Source organism: Phyllobates terribilis, unplaced genomic scaffold (assembly GCF_046119375.1).
Source record: "Phyllobates terribilis strain yellow unplaced genomic scaffold, ASM4611937v1 Scaffold_1__5_contigs__length_1240528914, whole genome shotgun sequence".
Classification (NCBI taxonomy): Eukaryota; Metazoa; Chordata; class Amphibia; order Anura; family Dendrobatidae; genus Phyllobates; species Phyllobates terribilis.
In genome coordinates this window covers 257901676-257920485 of record NW_027362761.1, presented here as the reverse complement: position 1 = coordinate 257920485, position 18810 = coordinate 257901676, and positions in this window count along the sequence as shown.

Genomic DNA, 18810 nt, shown 5'->3' with positions numbered 1-18810 from the left:
ATCTATGCAATAGAAGGTAAGTCTCTGATGGCGCTTCCGTTTTTAAAGCGGTTCCCGATACCTTTTAGTTTGTAGGCCATGTATTCATAGGTAGATTAAGCCTTGTTCAATTAAAATTCAATTTCCATTTATATGATTACAATCAAGGTAAGATTCCTAGATCACATATAAAATTAAAGATAAAAATATAAAAACCATAATACAACACGTTTCAACACCTTTATCAGGTGTATAAAGAAGTAAAGCACATAAAAAGTTATACTTAACCTCATTGTTTGTGTGTGTGGTTCTCTCACATATGGGATCCAAACACCATAGTCTATGCTATTAGGAATCATGAGAAGGATATCTTTTTTAAGATTAGTACCAGGCACCCTAGTTGGTTGGATGCTTTAATGCATATTTTTAAAAATAAATGAATAGTAAATCATGTGTTTTTTACATGAAATATATATAGATGATTTAAAATGCCTACTCAATTACCAGGGACGATTAGTTATTACTGCCCGTCTTTTCCTGGCACATATTGCTGGTAGATTTTGACATTTGGACCCATGGGGAGCACTTCCTCCCTTGGGATGGAGGGTGACTATTCGTCCTGGCATTTGGGCGGGTAACTGATGCCTGTCCTTCAGAGGCTACAGCTGTCCTCAATTGATTGCAATGGGACAATAAGGAGTATGTTGTGTGCGGAGAGACGCACATCCGAGGTAATGTATCCAAAACTGACTCAATCTGTTTGTCAGTGCCGGGATCAATTGGATACGAATAAGGACATATACTACTATATAAAGATTCACAGTAAGTGTATGAAGACGAAGCGTCATGTCTCCAGGAGGATCCAGTCACATACAGAAGATTGAGTTGTGACCCCACCTCAAAATTTATTAAAGAATTAGGATCACTGGCCACAAAAGGGAAGGCATTGGGGATTCTCAGTAAAAAGAATTTCAGTTTGTATACAATAAAACCCCTAGTCTAGCTGTCTTTTACCATATCCCAAAATTTCACAAAAGCACCACATGTCCCCCAGGCAGACCCAATGTGTCGGGGATTAACTGATTGACGGCAAATCTCTCTAAATTTGTGGACACTCGCTTGCAATAATGTGTACCTTGTTTACCTGCTTACCTGAAAGATACTGGACACGCACTGCAAATTCTAGCCCCCATAGAATGGAAAAACAGTTATACATTGGGCACCCTGGATATTAAATCCCTTTATACAGTCATTGAGCATAAAAAGGGATGTGAGGCAGCGGGTCACTTCTGAAAGCTTCTAAGATGTATGGGGAGACCCAGACCCAATTTATTCTGACCTGTATGATTTCATCCTCACCCATAACTATTTCACGTAAGGCCAACAGTTTTATCTACACACATGGGGAACAGCCATGGAGATGCAATTTGCCCCTAGTTACACAAATTTATATGTGGGGAGGTGGGAGGAATTTTTCATTTTCAAGAATGGTCAACTACGGGAAAGTCTGATTATGTGGCACCGCTTTATAGATGACATCCTTTTTATTTGAGATGAGTCATCTGCGGCCCTCTTGACCTTCCTCACTGAACTGAACAATAACAACTTTGGACTTGATTTCACTCCCACTACAAGCACTACCAGTGTCAATTACCTGGACTTGAACATTTGTGTAGATAATAATCGTCTTATCACCAAGTGTTACCGGAAAGAAGTAGACTCTAACAGTTGCATTCATGTTTCTAGTTGTCACTTACCTATCTGGCTTACTAACATTCCAAAATGGCAATTTACTCGGGTGCGCTGTAACTGCACTAAGATAGAGGACTACATCATGGAAGCTGAACATGTAAAGCAGCAATTTCTGAGTAAAGGTTATGACTAGTGATGAGCGAGCATGCTCGCCACTGCTCGGTATTCGCCCGAGCATCTCAGTACTCGAGATGCTCGGAGCTCGCCGAGTACTTGCGCGATGCTCGGGTGGGAGCTCGGGTCCCCGTCCTGCATGTTTGGCGCTATTTAGAGCACCAATCACACAGGAATTGTCTGCCACTCACTGTAATGTCACAGCCATGGTGGTTGTGGCATTACAGTGATTGCCCAAATCGATTGGAACAGTGCTCACAGTGAAACATGAAAAGCCGGCAATTCATCAGCGGCATACACCGGTACCCGACAATTTAGAACAGAAAGAATAGAGTATCACGCATAGATTAGATAGATAGAAACATGTCAGTCACATATATAATAAGTACAGTGACAGTGTTGGTTACTGTACTTGTCATTTAGTGTTAAAATAAAGGATTTATTAAAAAAAAAATTGGTGTTGGATTCCCCCGTAATTTTAGTCTCTAGCGGAGGTTAAGCAGACGGCTGGGGAAGATGTTTGAAGCCTGGGAAGGGGGTAATACCCATGGAGCTTCCCAGGCTACTAATATCAGTCCCCAGCTGAATACTTAGGCTTTACCAGCTACTAAAATGGGGGACCCCCCCAATAAATGATGTGGGGTCCCCCCTATTTTAATAGCTAGCAAAGGCTAGGCAGACAGCTGGGGGCTAATATTAATAGTCCAGGAAGGGAGCCATGAATATTGGCCCCCTCCCAGGCTAGAAACACCTGCCGTCAGCTGCCCCAGAAATGGCGCATCCATAGTATGCGCCAATTATTGCAGGAGATCGTTGGCTTCAGCTGGAATGGGCGTGATGGTAAGTATGGTTTATTTTAGAACATTAAAGAATTGTGTGTTTATTACAATTAAAGGACTTTATTCTGGGTGTGTGTGTTTTTTTTTAACTTTGACTATGGGGTTAGTAATGGGGGTGTCTTATAGACGCCTCTCCATTACTAACCTGGGCTTGATGTCAGCTGGCATTATAAGCTGACATCAACCCCAGCCCTATTACCCCACTGCCACCGCTACAGGGCAGTGGGAAGACCATGGCTAAGTGCCAGAATTGGCGCATCCTATGGATGCGCCATTTCTGGGGCGGCTGACGGCTGGTGTTTCTAGCCTGGGAGGGGGCCAATATTCATGGCACCCTTCCTGGGCTATTAATATCAGCCCCCAGCTGTCTGCCTAGCCTTTGCTAGCTATTAAAATAGGGGGGACCCCATGTCATTTTTTTGGGGGGTCCCCCATTTTAATAGCTAGTAAAGGCTAGGTATTCAGCTGGGGGCTGATATTAGTAGCCTGGGAAGCTCTGTGGGTATTACCCCCTTCCCAGGCTTCAAACATCTGCCCCTGCCATCTGCTTAACCTCCGCTAGAGACTAAAATTACGGGGAACCCCACGCCATTTTTTTTTTAATAAAACCTTTATTTTAACACTAAATGACAAGTACAGTAATCAACACTCTCACTGTACTTATTATATATGTGACTGACATGTTTCTATCTATCTAATCTATGTGTCATGCTCTATTCTTTCTCTTCTAAATTGTCAGGTACCGATGTATGCTGCTGTTGAATTGCCGGCCGGCTTTTTTAAAGAGACACAAACACTATTATTTTTTTTTAATACATCCTTTATTTTAACACTAAATAACAAGTACAGTAACCAACACTGTCACTGTACTTATTATATATGTGACTGACATGTTTCTATCTATTTAATCTATGTGTGATGCTCTATTCTTTCTGTTCTAAATTGTCGGGTACCGGTGTATGCCGCTGATGAATTGCCGGCCGGCTTTTTTAAAGAGATGGGTGCATGAAAATCGGAGGGCACTAGTGTGTTCCAAATGCCCTGCTATGTTTTTCATGTACCCTCCTATATACCCTGCCTGCCTGTCTGCCTATATATTCTGCTTGCCTGACTTTTAATTTAGCACTGTTTCCATCGATTTGGGCAATTTTTGACCGTCTGCAGACCGCCGGGGAGAACCACCAGAAAAATGCTCGAGTTTCCCATAGACTTACATTGGGCTCGTTGCTCGTTTCGAGCACCCGAGTATTCCAATGTGCTCGACCCAAGCTTCGAGCACCCGAGCATTTTAGTGCTCGCTCATCACTAGTTATGACACATCTCTTGTAGAAAAATCTGCTCAGGAGGTGGGACTTATTCGAAGGGTAGAATTAATCTATAAAGAGAAACCAACTGAAAAAACACTCAGCCTCCCCCAACAAATAACGTAAGTAATTTTTTACCTTCCAATATAGGTTTTATTCCATGCGGAAGGTGCTCTAGTTGCACTCGCACCCAAATTAGCCGCAATCTCCAAACCAATTTTCTTAATTCAGATGGCATTAAACAGTACCCTATTAGGGAAGCAATCTCGTGTCATACGATGGGAATCATATACATTATTAGATGCCCATGCAACAAATTGTATATTAGTCACCCTAAGAGACAGCAAACCATAAGGGTCAAAGAGCACCTAGACACTATCATTAAGGTGTTTATAGGCCATCCACTATCGCGCCATTTTGCAGAAAAGCACAATCGGTCATGTGTAGGGGTCCATTTTTGCGGCATACAAAAAGTTAAGAAAAATTGGAGAGGAGGAGATTTTTTGAGACATATGTCTACAGTGGAATCGAAGTGGATATTCACTCTGAACAGTTTGGCTCCCAAAGGCCTCAATCATTAAATTGAGCTTTACGCCTTGTAGGAATTGCGGGATGAGGAACCCCTCTGTAACATCCACATTGGCAGGTGGTTAGTATTTAGTTATGTATGAGGGCAGTTAGATACACCCTTAGGGTGGTTTTGTGTAACCCCCCTAATCAAAGGTTAGGGTACAAGGGGCATATCTGAAAAGGGCATACCTCTACTCAATTCCAAAAATGCGGGACATTTGACAGGTTTATTTATGTTGTGTAAGTGAGACTGACCTTGCTTTGGATTTAAATTACCTATTTTTTGGGCCAGTCATCATCGGGGCGGTTCTTTATTTTTATATATATCCCCCCCCCTCTCCCTCCTTTTTTACCCTTTCTACTTGCCCTTCCCCCCTGCTTTTTATAATGAATCTATTTTTACAATTTTTTAAACAGACTTCAAAAGCAATTATTTCAGTAAGGGCAATCACTTTCCTACTGCCATCTGGTAGAAGCCAGTATGGATTGTTACCACATTGGTTATATTCAGTATATTTGTTAAATTTATCTATTTTTTAATATGGCTACCCATGCAATTGGATTTCATTTATTTATGCAAGCTTCATTCATTCATGTAAATTTCCTATACACAGTATCACACTTTTAACCTTCTTTTAACTTGCTTAATGATTTTTGTTCATTTGTTTTAAGTGTCCTAATAAATGGTGTTTTTAATCAGTTTAACTATTCAAGGGCTGCGTTTTGGAATATTTGTGTATCTCATTCTTTATTACTATTATTTTTACAAATACGGCTCTCTTAAAGGGCTGTCTATGATTGCTTGCTTCTCTGCACAGTTTTGAATCCCTTTGCTCCTATGGGTGTCCTTGGCTTCCTCCCCTCCACCCCCCCTCCCGGTGTTTTGCATGATTGAGTCCCAGAAGGTAGCAACGGGTTGCTTGGAGCAAAGCTATTTAAAAGCCCTTGGTTAGGGCGAGCCATACCCTGAGGAAGGAGGACTGAATCCTCTGAAACACGTTGGTGAATATTGGCCCTGACAGATTCCGTTCCCCATCGAACCGTGACATCACGCTGCCCCACCCATTCCCAGCTTTGGGGTCACGTGACAGTGCTTCCAGCCGGAGTACGTCACGTTTGTATCTGTCCGCTTAGCTGCAAGTAGGCATACGGGTGGATGCTTCCATTCCCTATCGCTAGCCTCAGGCACCCATTCGTGTGGGCACTCTCTGCACCGCTGACCAACACAAGATCTACCATCCTAGCAGTCAAACACTGGCCACTTCAGTGCTCCACCTGTCTTACTGCTTGGTTCATCCATGGGCTATATACCATCCTTCAAGTAAATGCATATTGTTTTAAACACATTTTTTAATCATTCTGGTCCATTCTGTAGGTTTTGTTTGTCCATTTTTTCTATTCAGCACGTTTTAGCATTGCATACATTCAGGTGTATGCAGGAAGGATGTTTTTTCATTTCTGTCCCAGTTGTGCCTACCTTTGTTCTAGCTGTGTTCACACGCACAGCACATTTGGGCTTTATCCCTTGTGTAGCGCGATAGTTCATGCTTTGACCTTTGTATAATTAATATGTGCCGTGAAAAGACTGGCAGTAATAACTGAGTAGTTTTTGAACCCCTTCAAAAACAGAAGCGCCATCAGAGACTTACTGTCACGCAAGGTGAGGGAAAGACTAAGTGCAGAACGACAGGAAGAGGGGGAGGAAGCCTAAACACTAGGGAAAGGGGGAGTGGAGACCCCTAGGCAGATCTGACAACACCCTGTCTCCCCTAACATCTCTAAATAGGTTTCGCATCTATCGTCGAGCAGGAAACCTAATCCCTGACGGCCCCCACTGATAGGCCCTAGGTAGGGAGGGGACAGCGTGAGCACTAATCCGCCCACACTGCAACTAAAGACAAACAGGTAAACAGACAAGAGAATACACTTAGCTTGAGAAGACACCAGAATGATCATGCTCCTCCAAGTGAACTCCAAGAAGACACTAGCCGATTACTAGTACTTCAGGCCTGGATGGAGGAAAATAGAGCTATCACCGGCGACTCTCTGGAGAGACTGAAGGTATTTAAACATCCAGCAAGGGTGTGTCAATTAGCAGCAGAAGGTGAAGGTCACTGCTAGGTCCTAGAAGGAGAAGGATATCACTACACTACAGAGATAAAAAGATCAAGAAGGTGCCTGCAGAGCCAAGCACAATGACCTTCTACAGCTGGATCACGAATGATTGTCTGTCATATCTGTCACACCTGTGACACTTACCTTCTATTGCAATCTTTGCATTGTGTGTCCGTGTGTGCCACACTAAGCATGGGGAGTAGAAAGAGGAGAAGAGAATTGTCTAAGGACTTGAGAACCAAAATATTTGAACAATATCACAATTTCAAGGTTACAAGTCCATCTCCAGAGATCTTGATGTTCCTTTGTCCATGGTACGCAAGATAACCAAGAAGTTTACCATCGATGGCACTGCAGCTAATCTCCCTGGACGTGGACAGCAGAGAAAATTTGATGAAAAGTTGCAACGCAGGATAGTCTGGATGGTGGATTAGCTGCCCCAATCAAGTTCAAAAGAAATTCAAGCTGTCCAGCAGGCTTAGGGTGCATCAGTGTCAGCATGAACAATCCAATGACATTTAAATGAAATGAAACGCTATTGCAGGAGACCCAGGAGGACCCCACTGCAGACTCAGAGACATAAAAAGCTAGACTGCAGTTTGCCAAAATGTATGTGAGTAAGCCAAAATCCTTCTGAGAGAGCATCCCAGATGAGACAAGATAGAGCTTTTTGGAAAAGCACATCATTCTACTGTTTACCGAAAATGGAATGAAGCCTACAAAGGAAAAAAACACAGTACCTATAGTTAAATATGGTGGAGTTTCAAAGATATTTTAGGGTTGTTTTGCTGCTTCTTGTACTGGGTGCCTTGACTGTGTGCAAGGCATCATGAAATCTGAAGATTACCAAAGGATTTTAGGTCGCAATGTAACGCCCAGTGTCAGAAAGCTCAGTTTGAGTCCTAGATCATGGGTCTTCCAGCAGGACAATGAACAAAAACAAGAAACACCAAGAAATGGAAGGAAACAAAGTGCTTGAGAGTTCTGAAGTGGCCGACAATGAGTCTGGATCTAAATCCTATTAAACACCAGCGGAGGGATCTTAAAATTGCTGTTGGGAGATGGTACCATTCAAATTTTGTGTGAAATTATGTCCAACTTGTTTTTTTTTTCTCAGTTTTTTTGTATTGTTCCAACAATACACACATAGGAAATAACAAAACTTATGTAATTGCAATAATTTTTTGGGAGAAATGCTTCATTTTCTGGAACAATTTCCAGGGTGCCAACACTTTTTTTGTGTTTACATATATATACAGTGGGTACGGAAAGTATTCAGACCCCTTTAAATTTTACACTCTTTGTTTCATTGCAGCCATTTGGTAAATTCTAAAAATTTTATTTTTTTCTCATTAAAGTACACTATGTACCCCATCTTGACTGAAAAAAAACAGAAATGTAGAAATTTTTGCAAATTTATTAAAAAAGAAAAACTGAAATATCACATGGTATATACTGTACATATATATATATATATATATATACAGTACAGACCAAAAATTTGGACACACCTTCTCATTTAAAGATTTTTCTGTATTTTCATGACTGAAAATTGTACATTCACACTGAAGGCATCAGAACTATGAATTAACACATGTGGAATTATATAGTTAACAAAAAAGTGTGAAACAACTGAAAATATGTCTTATATTCTAGGTTCTTCAAAGTAGCCACCTTTTGCTTTGATGACTGCTTTGCACACTCTTGGCATTCTCTTGATGAGCTTCAAGAGGTAGTCACCGGAAATGGTCTTCCAACAATCTTGAAGGAGTTCCCAGAGATGCTTAGCACTTGTTGGCCCTTTTGCCTTCACTCTGCGGTCCAGCTCACCCCAAACCATCTCGATTGGGTTCAGGTCCGGTGACTGTGGAGGCCAGGTCATCTGGCGTAGCACCCCATCACTCTCTTGGTCAAATAGCCCTTACACAGCCTGGAGGTGTGTTTGGGGTCATTGTTCTGTTGAAAAATAAATGATGGTCCAACTAAACGCAAACCGGATGGAATAGCATGCCGCTGCAAGATGCTGTGGTAGAAATGATGGTTCAGTATGCCTTCAATTTTGAATAAATCCCCAACAGTGTCACCAGCAAAGCACCCCCACACCATCACACCTCCTCCTCCATGCTTCATGGTGGAAACCAGGCATGTAGAGTCCATCCGTTCACCTTTTCTGCATCGCACAAAGACACAGTGGTTGGAACCAAAGATCTCAAATTTGGACTCATCAGACGGAAGCACAGATTTCCACTGCTCTAATGTCCATTCTTTGTGTTCTTTAGTCCAAACAAGTCTCTTCTGCTTGTTGCCTGTCCTTAGCAGTGGTTTCCTAGCAGCTATTTTACCATGAAGGCCTGCTGCACAAAGTCTCCTCTTAACAGTTGTTGTAGAGATGTGTCTGCTGCTTGAACTCTGTGTGGCATTGACCCGGTCTCTAATCTGAGCTGCTATTAACCTGCGATTTCTGAGGCTGGTGACTCGGATAAAGTTATTCTCAGAAGCAGAGGTGACTCTTGGTCTTCCTTTCCTGGGGCGGTCCTCATGTGAGCCAGTTTCTTTGTAGCGCTTGATGGTTTTTGCAACTTCACTTGTGGACACTTTCAAAGTTTGCCCAATTTTTTGGACTGACTGACCTTCATTTCTTAAAGTAATGATGGCCACTCGTTTTTCTTTACTTAGCTGCTTTTTTCTTGCCATAATACAAATTCTAACAGTCTATTCAGTAGGACTATCAGCTGTGTATCCACCAGACTTCTGCACAACACAACTGATGGTCCCAACCCCATTTATAAGGCAAGAAATCCCACTTATTAAACCTGACAGGGCACACCTGTGAAGTGAAAACCATTTCTGGTGACTACCTCTTGAAGCTCATCAACAGAATGCCAAGAGTGTGCAAAGCAGTCATCAAAGCTAAAGGTGGCTACTTTGAAGAACCTAGAATGTAAGACATATTTTCAGTTGTTTCACACTTTTTTGTTAAGTATATAATTCCACATGTGTTAATTCATAGTTTTGATGCCTTCAGTGTGAATGTACAATTTTCACAGTCATGAAAATACAGAAAAATCTTTAAATGAGAAGGTGTGTCCAAACTTTTGGTCTGTACTGTATATATATTCATACACAGTACCTATTTTAAATCTTTAAATCTAGCTTGCTTTCTGAAGATCAACACTTTCTTTTGTGTTTACATATATATACTGTAAGGCAGCGCTAGACATCATAATGGGGGATACTCGCTGCACCGGGTCAATTAATGCACACCAGCAATGTCTTTCCGGTATTTTCTCAATACAGCAGTTTCTTATATTATCATAAACCGCATATCACACAGACCTTCTTAGTTTATCACCGGCATGTTTACACACTTAACATCCGGGAGTCTCTCAAGTGGCAGACAGGCCCAAGGGGCCCAAGTAACAGCCTTCAGCAAGGTAATAAAATAGCAATGTCTATATTAATGTCCATATAACATAGGGTATTACCTTTGCTGGGTTTAGCAGTCTCAGTCCATTACTCCGCCACCACTGTGGCTTTGCGGCTTCCCAGGTAGGGGTCTCCAGCCGTCATTCCCTCAAAGGCCACTGACATCCACACAGGATCCAGGCTCTGCCTTTCAGGACTCTTACTCAAGCCTCTGCCTTCCAAGGCCACTAGCATCCACACAGGATCCAGGCTCTGCCTTTCAGGCACCAGGCTTCACTCGGCCTCACTAGGCCTCACACGGTCGGTGTCCCACACACACGGGAACAGGCCTTACGCCTCTCTCACAGAACACACCTGTCTCCCATCAAGCATGGTTTATATATGCATCCCGTGCACACACACACATACTGACAGGACCTTGCTGATGTCACAGTCATGTGATCAGACAGACATTTTGTGCGTGCAGGACCTGTGCTATGTCACAGTCATGTGACCAGTCACCTGAGGGGGAAGGTACATGGTCAGGTAAAACACATCCTGGACCATTACCGTAATGCCAGCAAGTCGCTGCATTACAATACACACGTGGTCAAAATTGTTAGTACCCCTCGTTTAATGAAAGAAAAACCCACAATGATCACAGAAATAACTTGAATCTGACAAAAGTAATAATAAATTAAAAATCTATGAAAATGAACAAATGAAAGTCAGACATTGCTTCCACAGAGTTTTTAAAAAAATTAAACTCATGAAATAGGCCTGGACAGAAATGATGGTACCCCTGAAAATAATGTGACAAAGGGACATGTTAAATCATGTTTTGTCAACTAATTGGCATCACAGATGTCTACATTCTTGCAATCAGTCAGTGTGCCTGTATATAGGGCTACAGACCCTCACTGTGCTGTTTGGTGACATTATGTGAACCACACTCAACATGGACCAGAGGAAGCAAAGGAAAGAGTTGTCTCAGGAGATTAAAAAGAAAATTATAGACAAGCATGTTAAAGGTAAAGGTTATAAGACCATCTCCAAGCAGCTTGATGTTCCTGTGACTACAGTTGCACATATTATTCAGAAATTTAAGATCCATGGGACTGTAGCCAACCTCCCTGGACGTGGTCGCAGGAGAAAAATTGATGATAAATCAAGGAGACGGATAATATGAATGGTAACAAAAGAGCCCAGGAAAACTTCTAAAGAGATTAAAGGTGAACTTCAAGATCAAGGAACATCCGTCATTGTTTGATCCAAAGTGGACTTCATGGGAGACGACCAAGGAAAACACCATTGTTGAAAAAAACTCATAAAAAGCCAGACTAGAATTTGCCAAACTACATGTTGAAAAGCCACAAAGTTTCTGGGAGAAAGCCCTATGGACAGATGAGACAAAAATGGAAGTTTTTGGCAAGGGACATCAGCTCTATGTTCACAGACGGAAAAATGAAGCATATCAATAAAAGAACACTGTCCCTACTGTGAAACATGGAGGAGGCTCTGCTATTTTCTGGGGCTGCTTTGCTGCATCTGGCACAGGGTGTCTTGAATCTGTGCAGGGTACAATGAAATCTCAAGACTATCAAGGCATTCTAGAGAGAAATGTAATGCCCAGTGTCAGAAATCTTGGTCTCAGTCGCAGGTCATGGGTCTTGCAACCCAAAACACACAGCTAAAAGCACCCAAGAATGGTTAAGAGGGAAACATTGGACGATTCTGAAGTTGCCTTCTATGAGCCCTGACTTAATTCCTATTGAGCATCTTTGGAAAGAGCTGAAACATGCTGTCTGGAAAAGGCAACCTTCAAACACGAGACAACTGGAGCAGTTTGCTCATGAGGAGTGGGCCAAAATACCTGTCGAGAGGTACAGAAGTGTCATTGACAGTTACAGGAATCGTTTGATTGCAATGATTGCCTCAAAAGGTTGTTCAACAAAACATTAACCCCTTTACCCCCCAAGTTGGTTTGCACGTTAATGACCAGGCCAATTTTTTTTTCCAATTTTTTCAATTCTGACCACTGTCACTTTATGAGGTAAAGTTGCTTCAACGGATCCCCCTGATTCTGAGATTGTTTTTTCATGACATATTGTACTTCATGATAGTGGTAAAATTTCTTTGATATCACTTGCGTTTATTTGTGAAAAAAAACAGAAATTTGGCGAAAATTTAGAAAGTTTCACAATTTTCAAAATTTTTATTTTTATGCCCTTAAATCAGAGAGATATGTCACACAAAATAGTTAATACATAACATTTCCCACATGTCTACTTTACATCAGCAGAATTTTGGAACCAAAATTTTTTTTGTTAGGGAGCTCTAAGGGTTAAAAGTTGACCAGCGATTTCTCATTTTTACAACAAAATTTACAAAACCATTTTTTTAGGGACCACATCACATTTGAAGTGACTTTGAGGGGCCTTTATGACAGAAAATACCCAAAACTGACACCATTCTAAAAACTGCACCCCTCAAGGTGATCAAAACCACATTGAAGAAGTTTATTAACCCTTCACGTGCTTCACACCAATTAATTGAACGTGAAAGGAAAAATTTAATTTTAGACCCCAATTTTTTATTTTCACAAGGGTACCAGGGTACCTCATATGTGGGGGAAAGCCATTGTTTGGGCACACGGCAGGGCTCGGAAGGAAAGGAGCGCCATTTGACATTTTCAATGCAAAACTCGCTGGAATTGACAGCGGACCCCATGTCGCGTTTGGAGAGCCCCTGATGTGCCTAAACAGTGGAAACCCCCACAAGTGACCTCATTTTGATGTGTGGTGAGCACTTTGAACCCCAAGTGGTTTGCAAAAGTTTATGACGTAGAGCTGTGACAAAAAAATATTTTTTTCCACAAAAATGATCTTTTAGCCGCAATATTTTTGTTTTCACGAGGGTACTAAGAGAAATTGGACCCCAAAAGTTGTTGTGCAATTTCTCCTGAGTACGCTGATACCCCATGTGTTGAAGAAAACTACTATTTGGGTGCATGTCAGGGCTTGGAAGGGAAGGAGTGACGCTTTGGAATGCAGACTTTGATGGAGCTGTCTGCGGGCGTCATGTCACGTTCTCAGAGCCCCTGATGTGCCTAAACAGTGGAAATGCCCAATAAGTGCCCCCTTTTTGGAAACTATACCCCCAATGAATTTATCTAGATGTGTGGTGAGCCCATTGAACCCCCAGGTGCTTCACAGAAAATTCTAATGTTGACTTGTGAAAATAAAAAAAAAAATATTTAACAAGGGTACCAGGAGAAATTGTATCCTATAAGTTGTTGTGCAATTTCTCCTGAGTACGCTGATACCCCATGTGTTGGAGAAAACTACTGTTTGGGCGCATGTCAGGGCTCGGAAGGGAAGGAGTGACGCTTTGGAATGCAGACTTTGATGGAATGGTCTGCAGGCATCATGTCATGTTCTCAGTGCCCCTGATGTGCCTAAAGAGTGGAAATGCCCAATAAGTGCCCCCTTTTTGGAAGTGATAGCTGATTTTTGAATTCTATAAAGTAGTGTCATACGTCAGTTGTGTAGGACAACCTGACGAACACTACACAACTGACGTAAGACAACCTGACGAACACTACGTCAGTTGTGTAGTGTTCATCAGGTTGTCATACGTCAGAAATTAATTTAGTAGTCCATGGAAGTATGGTACCTTTTGAAGTAGTCTTTCATGCACAGGTCAGGTTTGTCGGGGCAGGTCTCGCATTGATAAATGGTGTCTTTGCGTATTCCCCTTTTATAACACACTCGGCACCTCTTTTGTGACTTACCATTTTTCCGCTGTGAGGGATCTGCCCCGGGAAATGCTGGCCTGGTACATTCGAGGTCCTTCAGTTCCGGAAGTACTGGGGCCCGCTCCGTCACCACTACCAAATATTAGGGCCTTGATAACTGCCTCCTGGAAGTGAAAATACGACGTAGAAGTCTGAACTGCACATTGTGACAGAAGGAAAGCGTTGTGCATTGCCATCTGAGCATTGTGCACTGCCAGCTTCTTGTACCAAACTCTGGCCTTTCTCAAAGCACGGTACGGCTGGAGGACTTGATGAGAGAGATCAACTTCCCCCATGTACTTGTTGTACCCCACAGTCTAGTTTGGTGACCTGTGTAGTGGAACCTCATACAGTGCTGAGGGTGCTGCCATCACCATGTATGGTAGTCAAGAGAAGGACATCCCTTTTGTCCTTGTACTTGACCACCAGCAGGTGAAGTAGTCTTTCATGCACAGGCCAGGTTTGTCGGGGCAGGTCTCACATTGATAAATGGTGTTCTTGCGTATTCCCCTTTTATAACACACTCGGCACCTCTTTTCTGACTTACCATTTTTCCGCTATGAGGGATCTGACCCGGGAAATGCTGGCCTGGTACAATTCGAGGTCCTTCAGTTCCGGAAGTACTGGGGCCCGCTCCGTCACCGCTGCCAAATATTAGGGCCTTGATAACTGCCTCCTGGAAGTGAAAATACGACGTAGAAGTCTGAACTGCACATTGTGTCAGAAGGAAAGCGTTGTGCATTGCCATCTGAGCGATGTGCACTGCCAGCTTCTTGTACCAAACTCTGGCCTTTCTCAAAGCACTGTACAGCTGGAGGACTTGATGAGAGAGATCAACTTCCCCCATGTACTTGTTGTACCCCACTACACAGTCTAGTTTGGTGACCTGTGTAGTGGAACCTCATACAGTGCTGAGGGTGCTGCCATCACCATGTATGGTAGTCAAGAGAAGGACATCCCTCTTGTCCTTGTACTTGACCACCAGCAGGTGGTCGCTACATTGGGCTATGCTCTCACCCCTTCTGAGCAGTTGCCAATTAGCGTCTTCGGGAGGCTGTCCTGATTTTTGCGGACAGTACCACAGGCTGTGGTACGTTGCTCAGAGAGGTACTTGAAGAGAGGGACACTGGTATAAAAGTTATCCATGTACAGGTGATAACCTTTATCCAGCAATAGGTGCTCCAAGTCCCACACAATTTTCCCACTCACTCCCAGAACAGGGGGGCAATCAAGGGGTTCAATCCGGGATTCCTTCCCTTCGTAAACTCTAAACTTGAAAGTGTACCCTGAAGTACTCTCACACAGTTTATACCGCTTGATTCTGCACCTGGCCCTCTTACTGGGCAGGTACTGCCAGAATCCAAACCACCCCTTAAAATGAACAAGGGACTCATCCACACAGATGTCCCTTTGGGACACGTACACTTCAGCAAACTTGTTGTTGAAATGCTCGATGACCGGCCGAACTTTGAAAAGACGATCAAAGTTCGGGTCATCGCGTGCAGAACACCTTGCATTATCTTTGTAATGCAAGAACTTGTGGATGGCGTGAAAACGTTTCCGGGTCATGACCATTAGGAACACTGGAGTGTTATGCAAAATGTCAACACTCCAGTATTGCCGAAGTTCTGGCTTCTTCAGGATCCCCATATAAAGGACCAGGCCCCAAAAGTTTATCATTTCTACTGCGTCTACAGGAGACCAGTTAGAAAATGATGAAGAGGGGTTTTGTTCCAAAAATGGATGAGCGTATAAATTAGTTTGGCCCACCATGAGGTTTACAAAATCCTCAGTGAAGAAGACTTTGAAAAAGTCTATTTCTGTGAGGCTGATGATGTCAAACTTGATTCCTGATTCCGCCACAAAATCAGGAATCAGTGGCTCATAATTTTCGGGGGGCGAGGTCCATGTGGGATCAGTACTGGGGGGTGCTGGATTATCTTCTCTCCTGGGACGACTGCAGGGCGGTCCAGCAGCACTTGAGGAGGAAGAGAAAGAGGAGGAAGAAGAGGTGGAGGAGGAAGACGACGAGGAGTCGGAAAACTAAAGAAATGTGGGATCCTCGCCCTCGCTGTTAGTGTCGAAGGCAAGAAAAGACTATGCCTCCTCCTCTGAATAGCGAGTTTGGAATGAGTGGGACATTTTTTTTTTGTTATGTATGTGGTGCGTGTGTGTCAGTACTCTATTTAGAGTGTGAGGAAAAAGGAACTACTGTATGTGGTGCAAACTATGTCACTAATCAACACTCGGCAGCTGCTGGATGTGCGCATGGATGTATGGGGAGTGGGAAGAGGGGAATTGGGGTGGATGAGGGGAGATCAGAGATGGACTTACCAAAGTCTTCTCTGTTCTTCTTTCAGCAGCAGGCTCTGGAGTAGGATCAGCAGCAGGACCGGCGCAGGAGTCCGGGAGCCCGGAGCAGGAGCAGGAGACCGGGAGCCTGGAGAAGGAGACCCCCGAGGCCGGGAGCAGTAGACCAGGAGACCGGGAGCTGGAGACTGGCAGCAGGAGACCAGGAGCAAGAAACTAGGAGACCGGGAGCAGGAGACCAGGATACCGGGAGCAGGAGACCAGGATACCGGGAGCAGGAGAACGGGAGACGGGGAGCAGGAGACCGGGAGGAGGAGACTGGGAGGAGGAGACTGGGAGGAGGAGACCGGGAGCAGGAGACCGGGAGCAGGAGACCGGGAGGTGGGAGACCGGGAGCCCAGAGCAGGAGACTGGGAGACCGGGAGCAGGAGACCGGGAGCCCGAAGCAGGAGACCGGGAGTCTGGCGCAGGAGACCGGTACTGGAGCTGGGGACCAGAACCAAGAGAATTAACAGGGACTCTGGGGTGAGGGTGATTGGGGTGGGAAGGGGGTTAAAAAGACAAAGGAGTGGGGAGAGGGGGATTGGGGTGGATGAGGTGAGATCAGAGATGGACTTACCAAAGGATCAGCAGGATCAGCAGCAGGACCGGAACAGAAGACCCTGACAGGAGCTGGAGCCCGAAGCAGGAGACCGGGAGCCCGGCGCAGGAGACCGGTACTGGAGCTGGAGACCAGAACCGAGAGAATTAACAGGGACACTGGGGTGAAGGGAATTGGGGTGGGAAGGGGGGCAAAAAGACGGGGGAGTGGGGAGAGGGGGATTGGGGTAGATGAGGGGAGATCAGAGATGGACTTACCAAAGTCTTCTCTGTTCTTCAGAAGGATCAGCAGCAGGATCAGCAGCAGGCTCTGGAGCAGGAACCACAGCAGGTCAGGAGCAGGAGACCCAGGATGCCGGAGCAGAAGATCCAGGAGCAGCAGCAGCAACTGGAACAGGTGAGAATATGGTCTTGTGGTGTCACAGAATATTTTGTGGCACTACAAGTTCCAGCGACAGACAGATCAGACGTGACTGCTCTGTAGAAATCCTCATCAAGTGTGAGGGTCTGCAGGGCAGTCATAGGGGGGTGATAGGGTGGTGACAGGCCGGTCACCACCAAGTCACCTGCCGGTCAGGTAATCTGATTGGAGCGATCGATAATGACATCGATCACTCCAATCAGAGTACCTGAATACAGGTGACAGGGCGCATGCTCTGCGCCAGCCATCTGATTGGTGACATTGATCGCAACAATCAGACATGGCTGGGGCAGAGCATGCACTACAGGGGGTCATAGGGAGGTGACACCTCCCTGTGACCGCACTGTCACCTGCATTCAGGTACTCTGATTGGAGCGATCGATGTCATCATCGATCGCTCCAATCACAGCATTCTGGGGGCTTTACATTCATTACAGGGGGTAATGGGGCGGTGACAGGCAGGTCACAAGCTGTTCACCACCCCATGACTACCCTGTCACTGCGCGGTCGCGCTACGATCGGTGCGATCTATGTGATCGGCAATCGCACCGGTTTAGCGCTTTGGGGCCAGGGCTGGGGTCTCCTAGTAACAGCCTAGGATTGGTGCTCTTAGGAGCATCGATCCTAGGCTGCAGATCACTGTTTCGGCGGTCAGATTGCCGGAAACAGTGACAAATGCTGTGATTGGCTCTTCAGATTTGAACCTCCATTCACAGTGACTGCTGGTGCTGGGGGCGGTGACACCCCCCGGGATGACGGCACCATCTACCCAGAGGTAAGATGGCGCCGGAAATTGAATGCGATCACAGCGACTTTGGTTGCGGTGCCGCATTACAGATAGGGCGTACTAATACGTACCAGGCTCTTAAGTTGCAGGGCGCAGGTACGTATTAGTACGCCCTAGGTTGTAAAGGGGTTAAGTTGAGGGTACTATCATTTCTGTCCAGCCCTATTTCATGAGTTTAATTTTTTTTTAAATTCTGTTGAAGTAGGGTTGAAAAGCAATGTCTGACTTTCATTTGTTCATTTTCATACATTTTTAATTTATTAGTACTTTTGTCAGATTCAAGTTATTTCTGTGACCATTGTGGGTTTTTCTTTCATTAAACGAGGGGTACCAATAATTTTGACCACATCGGAAACAAGGGATACTTGAAGCTCATCAAGATAATGCCAAGAGTGTGCAAAGCAGTCATCAAAGCAAAAGGTGGCTACTTTGAAGAACCTAGAATATAAGACATATTTTCAGTTGTTTCACACTTTTTTGTTAAGTATATAATTCCACATGTGTTAATTCATAGTTTTGATGCCTTCAATATGAATGTACAACTTTCATAGTCATGAAAATACAGAAAAATCTTTAAATGAGAAGGTGTGTCCAAACTTTTGGTCGGTACTGTATATACAGTATAGACCAAAAGTTTGGACACACCTTCTCATTTAAAGATTTTTCTGTATTTTCATGACTATGAAAATTGTACATTCACACTGAAGGCATCAAAACTATGAATTAACACAGGTGGGGACCACAGACCACATCTCAGTACCAATGCTTTCTGGCTGATGTTTTGGTCACTGTTGAATGTTGCTTGTCCTTTCACAATC